Source organism: Lissotriton vulgaris, chromosome 7 (genome assembly GCF_964263255.1).
Source record: "Lissotriton vulgaris chromosome 7, aLisVul1.2, whole genome shotgun sequence".
Taxonomy (NCBI): Eukaryota; Metazoa; Chordata; class Amphibia; order Caudata; family Salamandridae; genus Lissotriton; species Lissotriton vulgaris.
In genome coordinates, this window is record NC_141695.1 from 1,356,429,295 (window position 1) to 1,356,447,695 (window position 18,401).

The following is an 18,401-nucleotide window of genomic DNA, read 5'->3' on the forward strand; positions in this document are numbered from 1 at the left end:
TAGAGAGTGTTGGCAAATGAGGCATAGAATTAAGATATGTACCCCAGTTTTATCTTGAAAACTGAGATTTAAATTTGTAGTAAGCTTTGGATTTTCACAATATTACTGTCTCCATAGTACTGATTATCAAGGCTTAGAAAATCCATTTATTATTGCTGTGCATTCGTTTGAAAATAATCAAGTTCTAATTGACTAACGGTGGACTTTTCCATCTGCAGAATATACTGAATGACCAGAGGTGGCAGTGCAGCAGAAGAGAATTTGTCTGCCTTCCTGATACCCAAAAAAAAAGCGCAATTCCTCAGCACTCTGCCATCCTTCATCAGTTTACATGGTAAGTCAAACTCACGTTGAATACATTTGCTTATCATTAAAAAAGTTCATAACATCTGAGGGCCCTGAGTACCTTTTTAGTGGGGTCTTTGGCATGATTATATTTCTGTCAAGACTGTAGAAAAATGGATGACGTTACGGTGATCATCATATTTTCATCAAAGACTTTGTCTCTAAAGCTGACAAAGCCTGTGTTAGATACCTGTGCTAATAATGTGTCCTCAGAGGACATTACTGTCTTTGAGGCTGGAATGAGTTGCCTTAATTTGGAGCAATGGTGTGACTTTCTCATGGAGTGAAGCTCATTTGACCTGTTTCCCTGCACTCTGTATGTGGGACTCTGATACTCCAGATGGATTGCTGTTTAGGATACTCTGCAGTTTTGCAACTCCATCTCCTTTTCAAAAGGAGCTCAATGCTTTCTCAGTACACCGCCTAGCCGCCTTGCAGTCATAATTAATTATAGTTACCTAGTGCATTATTGCTGGTGTCTCCTCCTCCTGTGTTTCCTCGTCACCCAGGCGATTGGTCACGTGCTGTCCTGACATCATAAAGCTAGAGCAGGGTGTCATCTGACATGAGGGACAATCAGTTGCCTAGCAAGTGATAAGATACATTTATCATGGTATTGAAATGGGTTGCAGGATAAAAAGGGGCACCCAGCTTAAAACCTAGATGGTTAGATTAATGAAACTGGGGCATTATTTGAGACTTGTGCATCTGTTTGAAGGTGCGGATAATCACAATGTTCTGGACTTCTCTATAGCTTAACTGATAGGGATGTACTAAGATGAAGATGTTAAGATGTCGTTTATAGTTTTTATTATTCCCACAAACTATTGCGTAAACCTTCCTCCCTTAACTTATCAGATCACCTAATTGCTATTGGCGTATCATAACCTAACATAATTGCACTGAAAAGGGGACGCCTTCACTTGGCTGGCAATCACACCTATTTATCTAGGTCCTGATGTAGCTGCTAGTTGTGTAGAGAGTGTTGGCAAATGAGGCATAGAATTAAGATATGTACCCCAGTTTTATCTTGAAAACTGAGATTTTAATTTTTAGTAAGCTTTGGATTTTCACAATATTACTGTCTCCATAGTACTGATTATCAAGGCTTAGAAAATCCATTTAATATTGCTGTGCATTCGTTTGAAAATATTCAAGTTCTAATTGACTAACGGTGGACTTTTCCATCTGCAGAATATACTGAATGACCAGAGGTGGCAGTGCAGCAGAAGAGAATTTGTCTGCCTTCCTGATACCCAAAAAAAATAAGCAAATCCTCAGCACTCTGCCATCCTTCATCAGTTTACATGGTAAGTCAAACTCACGTTGAATACATTTGCTTGTCATTAAAAAAGTTCATAGCGTCTGAGGGCCCTGAGTACCTTTTTAGTGGGGTCTTTGGCATGATTATATTTCTGTCAAGACTGTAGAAAAAGGGATGACGTTACGATGATCATCATATTTTCATCAAAGACTTTATCTCTAAAGCTGACAAAGCCTGTTTTAGATACCTGTGCTAATAATGTGTCCTCAGAGGACATTACTGTCTTTAAGGCTGGAATGAGTTGCCTTAATTTGGAGCAATGGTGTGACTTTCTCATGGAGTGAAGCTCATTTGACCTGTTTCCCTGCACTCTGTATGTGGGACTCTGATTCTCCAGATGGATTGCTGTTTAGGATACTCTACAGTTTTGCAACTCCATCTCCTTTTCAAATTGAGCTCATGCTTTCTCAGTTCACAGCCTAGCCGCCTTGCAGTCATAATTAATTATAGTTACCTAGTGCATAATTGCTGGTGTCTCCTCCTCCTGTGTTTCCTCGTCACCCAGGGTGATAGGTCACGTGCTGTCCTGACATCATAAAGCTAGAGCAGGGTGTCATCTGACATGAGGGACAATCAGTTGCCTAGCAAGTGATGAGATACATTTATCATGGTATTGAAATGGGTTGCAGGGTAAATAGGGCACCCAGCTTAAAACCTAGATGGTTAGATGAATGAAACTGGGGCATTATTTGACACTTGTGCATCTGTTTGAAGGTGCGGATAATCACAATGTTCTGGACTTCTCTATAGCTTAACTGATAGGGATGTACTAAGATGAAGATGTTAAGATGTCGTTTATAGTTTTTATTATTCCCACTAACTATAGCGTAAACCTTCCTCCCTTAACTTATCAGATCACTTAATTGCTATTGGCGTATCATAACCTAAAATAATTGCACTGAAAAGGGAACGCCTTCACTTGGCTGGCAATCACACCTATTTATCTAGGTCCTGATGTAGCTGCTAGTTGTGTAGAGAGTGTTGGCAAATGAGGCATAGAATTAAGATATGTACCCCAGTTTTATCTTGAAAACTGAGATTTAAATTTTGAGTAAGCTTTGGATTTTCACAATATTACTGTCTCCATAGTACTGATTATCAAGGCTTAGAAAATCCATTTATTATTGCTGTGCATTCGTTTGAAAATATTCAAGTTCTAATTGACTAACGGTGGACTTTTCCATCTGCAGAATATACTGAATGACCAGAGGTGGCAGTGCAGCAGAAGAGAATTTGTCTGCCTTCCTGATACCCCAAAAAAAAGCGCAATTCCTCAGCACTCTGCCATTCTTCATCAGTTTACATGGTAAGTCAAACTCACGTTGAATACATTTGCTTATCATTAAAAAAGTTCATAACATCTGAGGGCCCTGAGTACCTTTTTAGTGGGGTCTTTGGCATGATTATATTTCTGTCAAGACTGTAGAAAAATGGATGACGTTACGGTGATCATCATATTTTCATCAAAGACTTTGTCTCTAAAGCTGACAAAGCCTGTGTTAGATACCTGTGCTAATAATGTGTCCTCAGAGGACATTACTGTCTTTAAGGCTGGAATGAGTTGCCTTAATTTGGAGCAATGGTGTGACTTTCTCATGGAGTGAAGCTCATTTGACCTGTTTCCCTGCACTCTGTATGTGGGACTCTGATACTCCAGATGGATTGCTGTTTAGGATACTCTGCAGTTTTGCAAGTCCATCTCCTTTTCAAAAGGAGCTCAATGCTTTCTCAGTACACCGCCTAGCCGCCTTGCAGTCATAATTAATTACAGTTACCTAGTGCATTATTGCTGGTGTCTCCTCCTCCTGTGTTTCCTCGTCACCCAGGGTGATTGGTCACGTGCTGTCCTGACATCATAAAGCTAGAGCAGGGTGTCATCTGACATGAGGGACAATCAGTTGCCTAGCAAGTGATAAGATACATTTATCATGGTATTGAAATGGGTTGCAGGATAAAAAGGGGCACCCAGCTTAAAACCTAGATGGTTAGATTAATGAAACTGGGGCATTATTTGAGACTTGTGCATCTGTTTGAAGGTGCGGATAATCACAATGTTCTGGACTTCTCTATAGCTTAACTGATAGGGATGTACTAAGATGAAGATGTTAAGATGTCGTTTATAGTTTTTATTATTCCCACAAACTATAGCGTAAACCTTCCTCCCTTAACTTATCAGATCACTTAATTGCTATTGGCGTATCATAACCTAAAATAATTGCACTGAAAAGGGGACGCCTTCACTTGGCTGGCAATCACACCTATTTATCTAGGTCCTGATGTAGCTGCTAGTTGTGTAGAGAGTGTTGGCAAATGAGGCATAGAATTAAGATATGTACCCCAGTTTTATCTTGAAAACTGAGATTTAAATTTTTAGTAATCTTTGGATTTTCACAATATTACTGTCTCCATAGTACTGATTATCAAGGCTGAGAAAATCCATTTATTATTGCTGTGCATTCGTTTGAAAATATTCAAGTTCTAATTGACTAACGGTGGACTTTTCCATCTGCAGAATATACTGAATGACCAGAGGTGGCAGTGCAGCAGAAGAGAATTTATCTGCCTTCCTGATACCCCCCAAAAAAAGCGCAATTCCTCAGCACTCTGCCATCCTTCATCAGTTTACATGGTAAGTCAAACTCACGTTGAATACATTTGCTTATCATTAAAAAAGTTCATAGCATCTGAGGGCCCTGAAAACCTTTTTAGTGGGGTCTTTGGCATGATTATATTTCTGTCAAGACTGTAGAAAAATGGATGACGTTACGGTGATCATCATATTTTCATCAAAGACTTTGTCTCTAAAGCTGACAAAGCCTGTGTTAGATACCTGTGCTAATAATGTGTCCTCAGAGGATATTACTGTCTTTAAGGCTGGAATGAGTTGCCTTAATTTGGAGCAATGGCGTGACTTTCTCATGGAGTGAATCTCATTTGACCTGTTTCCCTGCACTCTGTATGTGGGACTCTGATACTCCAGACGGATTGCTGTTTAGGATACTCTGCAGTTTTGCAAGTCCATCTCCTTTTCAAAAGGAGCTCAATGCTTTCTCAGTACACCGCCTAGCCGCCTTGCAGTCATAATTAATTATAGTTACCTAGTGCCTTATTGCTGGTGTCTCCTCCTCCTGTGTTTTCTCGTCACCCAGGGTGATTGGTCACGTGCTGTCCTGACATCATAAAGCTAGAGCAGGGTGTCATCTGACATGAGGGACCATCAGTTGCCTAGCAAGTGATAAGATAAATTTATCATGGTATTGAAATGGGTTGCAGGGTAAATAGGGCACCCAGCTTAAAACCTAGATGGTTAGATGAATGAAACTGGGGCATTATTTGAGACTTGTGCATCTGTTTGAAGGTGCGGATAATCGCAATGTTCTGGACTTCTCTATAGCTTAACTGATAGGGATGTACTAAGATGAAGATGTTAAGATGTCGTTTATAGTTTTTATTATTCCCACAAACTATAGCGTAAACCTTCCTCCCTTAACTTATCAGATCACTTAATTGCTATTGGCGTATCATAACCTAAAAGAATTGCACTATAAAGGGGAAGCCTTCACTTGGCTGGCAATCACACCTATTTATCTAGGTCCTGATGTAGCTGCTAGTTGTGTAGAGAGTGTTGGCAAATGAGGCATAGAATTAAGATATGTACCCCAGTTTTATCTTGAAAACTGAGATTTTAATTTTTAGTAAGCTTTGGATTTTCACAATATTACTGTCTCCATAGTACTGATTATCAAGGCTTAGAAAATCCATTTAATATTGCTGTGCATTCGTTTGAAAATATTCAAGTTCTAATTGACTAACGGTGGACTTTTCCATCTGCAGAATATACTGAATGACCAGAGGTGGCAGTGCAGCAGAAGAGAATTTGTCTGCCTTCCTGATACCCCAAAAAAATAAGCAAATCCTCAGCACTCTGCCATCCTTCATCAGTTTACATGGAAAGTCAAACTCACGTTGAATACATTTGCTTGTCATTAAAAAAGTTCATAGCATCTGAGGGCCCTGAGTACCTTTTTAGTGGGGTCTTTGGCATGATTATATTTCTGTCAAGACTGTAGAAAAAGGGATGACGTTACGGTGATCATCATATTTTCATCAAAGACTTTATCTCTAAAGCTGACAAAGCCTGTTTTAGATACCTGTGCTAATAATGTGTCCTCAGAGGACATTACTGTCTTTAAGGCTGGAATGAGTTGCCTTAATTTGGAGCAATGGTGTGACTTTCTCATGGAGTGAAGCTCATTTGACCTGTTTCCCTGCACTCTGTATGTGGGACTCTGATTCTCCAGATGGATTGCTGTTTAGGATACTCTACAGTTTTGCAACTCCATCTCCTTTTCAAATTGAGCTCATGCTTTCTCAGTTCACAGCCTAGCCGCCTTGCAGTCATAATTAATTATAGTTACCTAGTGCATAATTGCTGGTGTCTCCTCCTCCTGTGTTTCCTCGTCACCCAGGGTGATAGGTCACGTGCTGTGCTGACATCATAAAGCTAGAGCAGGGTGTCATCTGACATGAGGGACAATCAGTTGCCTAGCAAGTGATGAGATACATTTATCATGGTATTGAAATGGGTTGCAGGGTAAATAGGGCACCCAGCTTAAAACCTAGATGGTTAGATGAATGAAACTGGGGCATTATTTGACACTTGTGCATCTGTTTGAAGGTGCGGATAATCACAATGTTCTGGACTTCTCTATAGCTTAACTGATAGGGATGTACTAAGATGAAGATGTTAAGATGTCGTTTATAGTTTTTATTATTCCCACTAACTATAGCGTAAACCTTCCTCCCTTAACTTATCAGATCACTTAATTGCTATTGGCGTATCATAACCTAAAATAATTGCACTGAAAAGGGAACGCCTTCACTTGGCTGGCAATCACACCTATTTATCTAGGTCCTGATGTAGCTGCTAGTTGTGTAGAGAGTGTTGGCAAATGAGGCATAGAATTAAGATATGTACCCCAGTTTTATCTTGAAAACTGAGATTTAAATTTTGAGTAAGCTTTGGATTTTCACAATATTACTGTCTCCATAGTACTGATTATCAAGGCTTAGAAAATCCATTTATTATTGCTGTGCATTCGTTTGAAAATATTCAAGTTCTAATTGACTAACGGTGGACTTTTCCATCTGCAGAATATACTGAATGACCAGAGGTGGCAGTGCAGCAGAAGAGAATTTGTCTGCCTTCCTGATACCCCAAAAAAAAGCGCAATTCCTCAGCACTCTGCCATTCTTCATCAGTTTACATGGTAAGTCAAACTCACGTTGAATACATTTGCTTATCATTAAAAAAGTTCATAACATCTGAGGGCCCTGAGTACCTTTTTAGTGGGGTCTTTGGCATGATTATATTTCTGTCAAGACTGTAGAAAAATGGATGACGTTACGGTGATCATCATATTTTCATCAAAGACTTTGTCTCTAAAGCTGACAAAGCCTGTGTTAGATACCTGTGCTAATAATGTGTCCTCAGAGGACATTACTGTCTTTGAGGCTGGAATGAGTTGCCTTAATTTGGAGCAATGGTGTGACTTTCTCATGGAGTGAAGCTCATTTGACCTGTTTCCCTGCACTCTGTATGTGGGACTCTGATACTCCAGATGGATTGCTGTTTAGGATACTCTGCAGTTTTGCAAGTCCATCTCCTTTTCAAAAGGAGCTCAATGCTTTCTCAGTACACCGCCTAGCCGCCTTGCAGTCATAATTAATTATAGTTACCTAGTGCATTATTGCTGGTGTCTCCTCCTCCTGTGTTTCCTCGTCACCCAGGGTGATTGGTCACGTGCTGTCCTGACATCATAAAGCTAGAGCAGGGTGTCATCTGACATGAGGGACAATCAGTTGCCTAGCAAGTGATAAGATACATTTATCATGGTATTGAAATGGGTTGCAGGATAAAAAGGGGCACCCAGCTTAAAACCTAGATGGTTAGATTAATGAAACTGGGGCATTATTTGAGACTTGTGCATCTGTTTGAAGGTGCGGATAATCACAATGTTCTGGACTTCTCTATAGCTTAACTGATAGGGATGTACTAAGATGAAGATGTTAAGATGTCGTTTATAGTTTTTATTATTCCCACAAACTATAGCGTAAACCTTCCTCCCTTAACTTATCAGATCACTTAATTGCTATTGGCGTATCATAACCTAAAATAATTGCACTGAAAAGGGGACGCCTTCACTTGGCTGGCAATCACACCTATTTATCTAGGTCCTGATGTAGCTGCTAGTTGTGTAGAGAGTGTTGGCAAATGAGGCATAGAATTAAGATATGTACCCCAGTTTTATCTTGAAAACTGAGATTTAAATTTTTAGTAATCTTTGGATTTTCACAATATTACTGTCTCCATAGTACTGATTATCAAGGCTGAGAAAATCCATTTATTATTGCTGTGCATTCGTTTGAAAATATTCAAGTTCTAATTGACTAACGGTGGACTTTTCCATCTGCAGAATATACTGAATGACCAGAGGTGGCAGTGCAGCAGAAGAGAATTTATCTGCCTTCCTGATACCCCCCAAAAAAAGCGCAATTCCTCAGCACTCTGCCATCCTTCATCAGTTTACATGGTAAGTCAAACTCACGTTGAATACATTTGCTTATCATTAAAAAAGTTCATAGCATCTGAGGGCCCTGAAAACCTTTTTAGTGGGGTCTTTGGCATGATTATATTTCTGTCAAGACTGTAGAAAAATGGATGACGTTACGGTGATCATCATATTTTCATCAAAGACTTTGTCTCTAAAGCTGACAAAGCCTGTGTTAGATACCTGTGCTAATAATGTGTCCTCAGAGGATATTACTGTCTTTAAGGCTGGAATGAGTTGCCTTAATTTGGAGCAATGGCGTGACTTTCTCATGGAGTGAATCTCATTTGACCTGTTTCCCTGCACTCTGTATGTGGGACTCTGATACTCCAGACGGATTGCTGTTTAGGATACTCTGCAGTTTTGCAAGTCCATCTCCTTTTCAAAAGGAGCTCAATGCTTTCTCAGTACACCGCCTAGCCGCCTTGCAGTCATAATTAATTATAGTTACTTAGTGCATTATTGCTGGTGTCTCCTCCTCCTGTGTTTCCTCGTCACCCAGGGTGATTGGTCACGTGCTGTCCTGACATCTTAAAGCTAGAGCAGGGTGTCATCTGACATGAGGGACAATCAGTTGCCTAGCAAGTGATAAGATAAATTTATCATGGTATTGAAATGGGTTGCAGGGTAAATAGGGCACCCAGTTTAAAACCTAGATGGTTAGATGAATGAAACTGGGGCATTATTTGAGACTTGTGCATCTGTTTGAAGGTGCGGATAATCGCAATGTTCTGCACTTCTCTATAGCTTAACTGATAGGGATGTACTAAGATGAAGATGTTAAGATGTCGTTTATAGTTTTTATTATTCCCACAAACTATAGCGTAAACCTTCCTCCCTTAACTTATCAGATCACTTAATTGCTATTGGCGTATCATAACCTAAAATAATTGCACTGAAAAGGGGACGCCTTCACTTGGCTGGCAATCACACCTATTTATCTAGGTCCTGATGTAGCTGCTAGTTGTGTAGAGAGTGTTGGCAAATGAGGCATAGAATTAAGATATGTACCCCAGTTTTATCTTGAAAACTGAGATTTAAATTTTTAGTAATCTTTGGATTTTCACAATATTACTGTCTCCATAGTACTGATTATCAAGGCTGAGAAAATCCATTTATTATTGCTGTGCATTCGTTTGAAAATATTCAAGTTCTAATTGACTAACGGTGGACTTTTCCATCTGCAGAATATACTGAATGACCAGAGGTGGCAGTGCAGCAGAAGAGAATTTATCCGCCTTCCTGATACCCCCCAAAAAAAGCGCAATTCCTCAGCACTCTGCCATCCTTCATCAGTTTACATGGTAAGTCAAACTCACGTTGAATACATTTGCTTATCATTAAAAAAGTTCATAGCATCTGAGGGCCCTGAAAACCTTTTTAGTGGGGTCTTTGGCATGATTATATTTCTGTCAAGACTGTAGAAAAATGGATGACGTTACGGTGATCATCATATTTTCATCAAAGACTTTGTCTCTAAAGCTGACAAAGCCTGTGTTAGATACCTGTGCTAATAATGTGTCCTCAGAGGATATTACTGTCTTTAAGGCTGGAATGAGTTGCCTTAATTTGGAGCAATGGCGTGACTTTCTCATGGAGTGAATCTCATTTGACCTGTTTCCCTGCACTCTGTATGTGGGACTCTGATACTCCAGACGGATTGCTGTTTAGGATACTCTGCAGTTTTGCAAGTCCATCTCCTTTTCAAAAGGAGCTCAATGCTTTCTCAGTACACCGCCTAGCCGCCTTGCAGTCATAATTAATTATAGTTACCTAGTGCCTTATTGCTGGTGTCTCCTCCTCCTGTGTTTTCTCGTCACCCAGGGTGATTGGTCACGTGCTGTCCTGACATCATAAAGCTAGAGCAGGGTGTCATCTGACATGAGGGACCATCAGTTGCCTAGCAAGTGATAAGATAAATTTATCATGGTATTGAAATGGGTTGCAGGGTAAATAGGGCACCCAGCTTAAAACCTAGATGGTTAGATGAATGAAACTGGGGCATTATTTGAGACTTGTGCATCTGTTTGAAGGTGCGGATAATCGCAATGTTCTGGACTTCTCTATAGCTTAACTGATAGGGATGTACTAAGATGAAGATGTTAAGATGTCGTTTATAGTTTTTATTATTCCCACAAACTATAGCGTAAACCTTCCTCCCTTAACTTATCAGATCACTTAATTGCTATTGGCGTATCATAACCTAAAAGAATTGCACTATAAAGGGGAAGCCTTCACTTGGCTGGCAATCACACCTATTTATCTAGGTCCTGATGTAGCTGCTAGTTGTGTAGAGAGTGTTGGCAAATGAGGCATAGAATTAAGATATGTACCCCAGTTTTATCTTGAAAACTGAGATTTTAATTTTTAGTAAGCTTTGGATTTTCACAATATTACTGTCTCCATAGTACTGATTATCAAGGCTTAGAAAATCCATTTAATATTGCTGTGCATTCGTTTGAAAATATTCAAGTTCTAATTGACTAACGGTGGACTTTTCCATCTGCAGAATATACTGAATGACCAGAGGTGGCAGTGCAGCAGAAGAGAATTTGTCTGCCTTCCTGATACCCAAAAAAAATAAGCAAATCCTCAGCACTCTGCCATCCTTCATCAGTTTACATGGAAAGTCAAACTCACGTTGAATACATTTGCTTGTCATTAAAAAAGTTCATAGCATCTGAGGGCCCTGAGTACCTTTTTAGTGGGGTCTTTGGCATGATTATATTTCTGTCAAGACTGTAGAAAAAGGGATGACGTTACGGTGATCATCATATTTTCATCAAAGACTTTATCTCTAAAGCTGACAAAGCCTGTTTTAGATACCTGTGCTAATAATGTGTCCTCAGAGGACATTACTGTCTTTAAGGCTGGAATGAGTTGCCTTAATTTGGAGCAATGGTGTGACTTTCTCATGGAGTGAAGCTCATTTGACCTGTTTCCCTGCACTCTGTATGTGGGACTCTGATTCTCCAGATGGATTGCTGTTTAGGATACTCTACAGTTTTGCAACTCCATCTCCTTTTCAAATTGAGCTCATGCTTTCTCAGTTCACAGCCTAGCCGCCTTGCAGTCATAATTAATTATAGTTACCTAGTGCATAATTGCTGGTGTCTCCTCCTCCTGTGTTTCCTCGTCACCCAGGGTGATAGGTCACGTGCTGTGCTGACATCATAAAGCTAGAGCAGGGTGTCATCTGACATGAGGGACAATCAGTTGCCTAGCAAGTGATGAGATACATTTATCATGGTATTGAAATGGGTTGCAGGGTAAATAGGGCACCCAGCTTAAAACCTAGATGGTTAGATGAATGAAACTGGGGCATTATTTGACACTTGTGCATCTGTTTGAAGGTGCGGATAATCACAATGTTCTGGACTTCTCTATAGCTTAACTGATAGGGATGTACTAAGATGAAGATGTTAAGATGTCGTTTATAGTTTTTATTATTCCCACTAACTATAGCGTAAACCTTCCTCCCTTAACTTATCAGATCACTTAATTGCTATTGGCGTATCATAACCTAAAATAATTGCACTGAAAAGGGAACGCCTTCACTTGGCTGGCAATCACACCTATTTATCTAGGTCCTGATGTAGCTGCTAGTTGTGTAGAGAGTGTTGGCAAATGAGGCATAGAATTAAGATATGTACCCCAGTTTTATCTTGAAAACTGAGATTTAAATTTTGAGTAAGCTTTGGATTTTCACAATATTACTGTCTCCATAGTACTGATTATCAAGGCTTAGAAAATCCATTTATTATTGCTGTGCATTCGTTTGAAAATATTCAAGTTCTAATTGACTAACGGTGGACTTTTCCATCTGCAGAATATACTGAATGACCAGAGGTGGCAGTGCAGCAGAAGAGAATTTGTCTGCCTTCCTGATACCCCAAAAAAAAGCGCAATTCCTCAGCACTCTGCCATTCTTCATCAGTTTACATGGTAAGTCAAACTCACGTTGAATACATTTGCTTATCATTAAAAAAGTTCATAACATCTGAGGGCCCTGAGTACCTTTTTAGTGGGGTCTTTGGCATGATTATATTTCTGTCAAGACTGTAGAAAAATGGATGACGTTACGGTGATCATCATATTTTCATCAAAGACTTTGTCTCTAAAGCTGACAAAGCCTGTGTTAGATACCTGTGCTAATAATGTGTCCTCAGAGGACATTACTGTCTTTGAGGCTGGAATGAGTTGCCTTAATTTGGAGCAATGGTGTGACTTTCTCATGGAGTGAAGCTCATTTGACCTGTTTCCCTGCACTCTGTATGTGGGACTCTGATACTCCAGATGGATTGCTGTTTAGGATACTCTGCAGTTTTGCAAGTCCATCTCCTTTTCAAAAGGAGCTCAATGCTTTCTCAGTACACCGCCTAGCCGCCTTGCAGTCATAATTAATTATAGTTACCTAGTGCATTATTGCTGGTGTCTCCTCCTCCTGTGTTTCCTCGTCACCCAGGGTGATTGGTCACGTGCTGTCCTGACATCATAAAGCTAGAGCAGGGTGTCATCTGACATGAGGGACAATCAGTTGCCTAGCAAGTGATAAGATACATTTATCATGGTATTGAAATGGGTTGCAGGATAAAAAGGGGCACCCAGCTTAAAACCTAGATGGTTAGATTAATGAAACTGGGGCATTATTTGAGACTTGTGCATCTGTTTGAAGGTGCGGATAATCACAATGTTCTGGACTTCTCTATAGCTTAACTGATAGGGATGTACTAAGATGAAGATGTTAAGATGTCGTTTATAGTTTTTATTATTCCCACAAACTATAGCGTAAACCTTCCTCCCTTAACTTATCAGATCACTTAATTGCTATTGGCGTATCATAACCTAAAATAATTGCACTGAAAAGGGGACGCCTTCACTTGGCTGGCAATCACACCTATTTATCTAGGTCCTGATGTAGCTGCTAGTTGTGTAGAGAGTGTTGGCAAATGAGGCATAGAATTAAGATATGTACCCCAGTTTTATCTTGAAAACTGAGATTTAAATTTTTAGTAATCTTTGGATTTTCACAATATTACTGTCTCCATAGTACTGATTATCAAGGCTGAGAAAATCCATTTATTATTGCTGTGCATTCGTTTGAAAATATTCAAGTTCTAATTGACTAACGGTGGACTTTTCCATCTGCAGAATATACTGAATGACCAGAGGTGGCAGTGCAGCAGAAGAGAATTTATCTGCCTTCCTGATACCCCCCAAAAAAAGCGCAATTCCTCAGCACTCTGCCATCCTTCATCAGTTTACATGGTAAGTCAAACTCACGTTGAATACATTTGCTTATCATTAAAAAAGTTCATAGCATCTGAGGGCCCTGAAAACCTTTTTAGTGGGGTCTTTGGCATGATTATATTTCTGTCAAGACTGTAGAAAAATGGATGACGTTACGGTGATCATCATATTTTCATCAAAGACTTTGTCTCTAAAGCTGACAAAGCCTGTGTTAGATACCTGTGCTAATAATGTGTCCTCAGAGGATATTACTGTCTTTAAGGCTGGAATGAGTTGCCTTAATTTGGAGCAATGGCGTGACTTTCTCATGGAGTGAATCTCATTTGACCTGTTTCCCTGCACTCTGTATGTGGGACTCTGATACTCCAGACGGATTGCTGTTTAGGATACTCTGCAGTTTTGCAAGTCCATCTCCTTTTCAAAAGGAGCTCAATGCTTTCTCAGTACACCGCCTAGCCGCCTTGCAGTCATAATTAATTATAGTTACTTAGTGCATTATTGCTGGTGTCTCCTCCTCCTGTGTTTCCTCGTCACCCAGGGTGATTGGTCACGTGCTGTCCTGACATCTTAAAGCTAGAGCAGGGTGTCATCTGACATGAGGGACAATCAGTTGCCTAGCAAGTGATAAGATAAATTTATCATGGTATTGAAATGGGTTGCAGGGTAAATAGGGCACCCAGTTTAAAACCTAGATGGTTAGATGAATGAAACTGGGGCATTATTTGAGACTTGTGCATCTGTTTGAAGGTGCGGATAATCGCAATGTTCTGCACTTCTCTATAGCTTAACTGATAGGGATGTACTAAGATGAAGATGTTAAGATGTCGTTTATAGTTTTTATTATTCCCACAAACTATAGCGTAAACCTTCCTCCCTTAACTTATCAGATCACTTAATTGCTATTGGCGTATCATAACCTAAAAGAATTGCACTATAAAGGGGAAGCCTTCACTTGGCTGGCAATCACACCTATTTATCTAGGTCCTGATGTAGCTGCTAGTTGTGTAGAGAGTGTTGGCAAATGAGGCATAGAATTAAGATATGTACCCCAGTTTTATCTTGAAAACTGAGATTTTAATTTTTAGTAAGCTTTGGATTTTCACAATATTACTGTCTCCATAGTACTGATTATCAAGGCTTAGAAAATCCATTTAATATTGCTGTGCATTCGTTTGAAAATATTCAAGTTCTAATTGACTAACGGTGGACTTTTCCATCTGCAGAATATACTGAATGACCAGAGGTGGCAGTGCAGCAGAAGAGAATTTGTCTGCCTTCCTGATACCCAAAAAAAATAAGCAAATCCTCAGGACTCTGCCATCCTTCATCAGTTTACATGGTAAGTCAAACTCACGTTGAATACATTTGCTTGTCATTAAAAAAGTTCATAGCATCTGAGGGCCCTGAGTACCTTTTGAGTGGGGTCTTTGGCATGATTATATTTCTGTCAAGACTGTAGAAAAAGGGATGACGTTACGGTGATCATCATATTTTCATCAAAGACTTTATCTCTAAAGCTGACAAAGCCTGTTTTAGATACCTGTGCTAATAATGTGTCCTCAGAGGACATTACTGTCTTTAAGGCTGGAATGAGTTGCCTTAATTTGGAGCAATGGTGTGACTTTCTCATGGAGTGAAGCTCATTTGACCTGTTTCCCTGCACTCTGTATGTGGGACTCTGATTCTCCAGATGGATTGCTGTTTAGGATACTCTGCAGTTTTGCAACTCCATCTCCTTTTCAAATTGAGCTCATGCTTTCTCAGTACACAGCCTAGCCGCCTTGCAGTCATAATTAATTATAGTTACCTAGTGCATAATTGCTGGTGTCTCCTCCTCCTGTGTTTCCTCGTCACCCAGGGTGATAGGTCACGTGCTGTCCTGACATCATAAAGCTAGAGCAGGGTGTCATCTGACATGAGGGACAATCAGTTGCCTAGCAAGTGATGAGATACATTTATCATGGTATTGAAATGGGTTGCAGGGTAAATAGGGCACCCAGCTTAAAACCTAGTGGTTAGATGAATGAAACTGGGGCATTATTTGACACTTGTGCATCTGTTTGAAGGTGCGGATAATCACAATGTTCTGGACTTCTCTATAGCTTAACTGATAGGGATGTACTAAGATGAAGATGTTAAGATGTCGTTTATAGTTTTTATTATTCCCACTAACTATAGCGTAAACCTTCCTCCCTTAACTTATCAGATCACTTAATTGCTATTGGCGTATCATAACCTAAAATAATTGCACTGAAAAGGGAACGCCTTCACTTGGCTGGCAATCACACCTATTTATCTAGGTCCTGATGTAGCTGCTAGTTGTGTAGAGAGTGTTGGCAAATGAGGCATAGAATTAAGATATGTACCCCAGTTTTATCTTGAAAACTGAGATTTAAATTTTTAGTAAGCTTTGGATTTTCACAATATTACTGTCTCCATAGTACTGATTATCAAGGCTTAGAAAATCCATTTATTATTGCTGTGCATTCGTTTGAAAATATTCAAGTTCTAATTGACTAACGGTGGACTTTTCCATCTGCAGAATATACTGAATGACCAGAGGTGGCAGTGCAGCAGAAGAGAATTTGTCTGCCTTCCTGATACCCCAAAAAAAAGCGCAATTCCTCAGCACTCTGCCATCCTTCATCAGTTTACATGGTAAGTCAAACTCACGTTGAATACATTTGCTTATCATTAAAAAAGTTCATAACATCTGAGGGCCCTGAGTACCTTTTTAGTGGGGTCTTTGGCATGATTATATTTCTGTCAAGACTGTAGAAAAATGGATGACGTTACGGTGATCATCATATTTTCATCAAAGACTTTGTCTCTAAAGCTGACAAAGCCTGTGTTAGATACCTGTGCTAATAATGTGTCCTCAGAGGACATTACTGTTTTTAAGGCTGGAATGAGTTGCCTTAATTTGGAGCAATGGCGTGACTTTCTCATGGAGTGAAGCTCATTTGACCTGTTTCCCTGCACTCTGTATGTGGGACTCTGATACTCCAGATGGATTGCTGTTTAGGATACTCTGCAGTTTTGCAAGTCCATCTCCTTTTCAAAAGGAGCTCAATGCTTTCTCAGTACACCGCCTAGCCGCCTTGCAGTCATAATTAATTATAGTTACTTAGTGCATTATTGCTGGTGTCTCCTCCTCCTGTGTTTCCTCGTCACCCAGGGTGATTGGTCACGTGCTGTCCTGACATCTTAAAGCTAGAGCAGGGTGTCATCTGACATGAGGGACAACCAGTTGCCTAGCAAGTGATAAGATAAATTTATCATGGTATTGAAATGGGTTGCAGGGTAAATAGGGCACCCAGTTTAAAACCTAGATGGTTAGATGAATGAAACTGGGGCATTATTTGAGACTTGTGCATCTGTTTGAAGGTGCGGATAATCGCAATGTTCTGCACTTCTCTATAGCTTAACTGATAGGGATGTACTAAGATGAAGATGTTAAGATGTCGTTTATAGTTTTTATTATTCCCACAAACTATAGCGTAAACCTTCCTCCCTTAACTTATCAGATCACTTAATTGCTATTGGCGTATCATAACCTAAAAGAATTGCACTATAAAGGGGAAGCCTTCACTTGGCTGGCAATCACACCTATTTATCTAGGTCCTGATGTAGCTGCTAGTTGTGTAGAGAGTGTTGGCAAATGAGGCATAGAATTAAGATATGTACCCCAGTTTTATCTTGAAAACTGAGATTTTAATTTTTAGTAAGCTTTGGATTTTCACAATATTACTGTCTCCATAGTACTGATTATCAAGGCTTAGAAAATCCATTTAATATTGCTGTGCATTCGTTTGAAAATATTCAAGTTCTAATTGACTAACGGTGGACTTTTCCATCTGCAGAATATACTGAATGACCAGAGGTGGCAGTGCAGCAGAAGAGAATTTGTCTGCCTTCCTGATACCCAAAAAAAATAAGCAAATCCTCAGGACTCTGCCATCCTTCATCAGTTTACATGGTAAGTCAAACTCACGTTGAATACATTTGCTTGTCATTAAAAAAGTTCATAGCATCTGAGGGCCCTGAGTACCTTTTGAGTGGGGTCTTTGGCATGATTATATTTCTGTCAAGACTGTAGAAAAAGGGATGACGTTACGGTGATCATCATATTTTCATCAAAGACTTTATCTCTAAAGCTGACAAAGCCTGTTTTAGATACCTGTGCTAATAATGTGTCCTCAGAGGACATTACTGTCTTTAAGGCTGGAATGAGTTGCCTTAATTTGGAGCAATGGTGTGACTTTCTCATGGAGTGAAGCTCATTTGACCTGTTTCCCTGCACTCTGTATGTGGGACTCTGATTCTCCAGATGGATTGCTGTTTAGGATACTCTGCAGTTTTGCAACTCCATCTCCTTTTCAAATTGAGCTCATGCTTTCTCAGTACACAGCCTAGCCGCCTTGCAGTCATAATTAATTATAGTTACCTAGTGCATAATTGCTGGTGTCTCCTCCTCCTGTGTTTCCTCGTCACCCAGGGTGATAGGTCACGTGCTGTCCTGACATCATAAAGCTAGAGCAGGGTGTCATCTGACATGAGGGACAATCAGTTGCCTAGCAAGTGATGAGATACATTTATCATGGTATTGAAATGGGTTGCAGGGTAAATAGGGCACCCAGCTTAAAACCTAGTGGTTAGATGAATGAAACTGGGGCATTATTTGACACTTGTGCATCTGTTTGAAGGTGCGGATAATCACAATGTTCTGGACTTCTCTATAGCTTAACTGATAGGGATGTACTAAGATGAAGATGTTAAGATGTCGTTTATAGTTTTTATTATTCCCGCAAACTATAGCATAAACCTTCCTCCCTTAACTTATCAGATCACTTAATTGCTATTGGCGTATC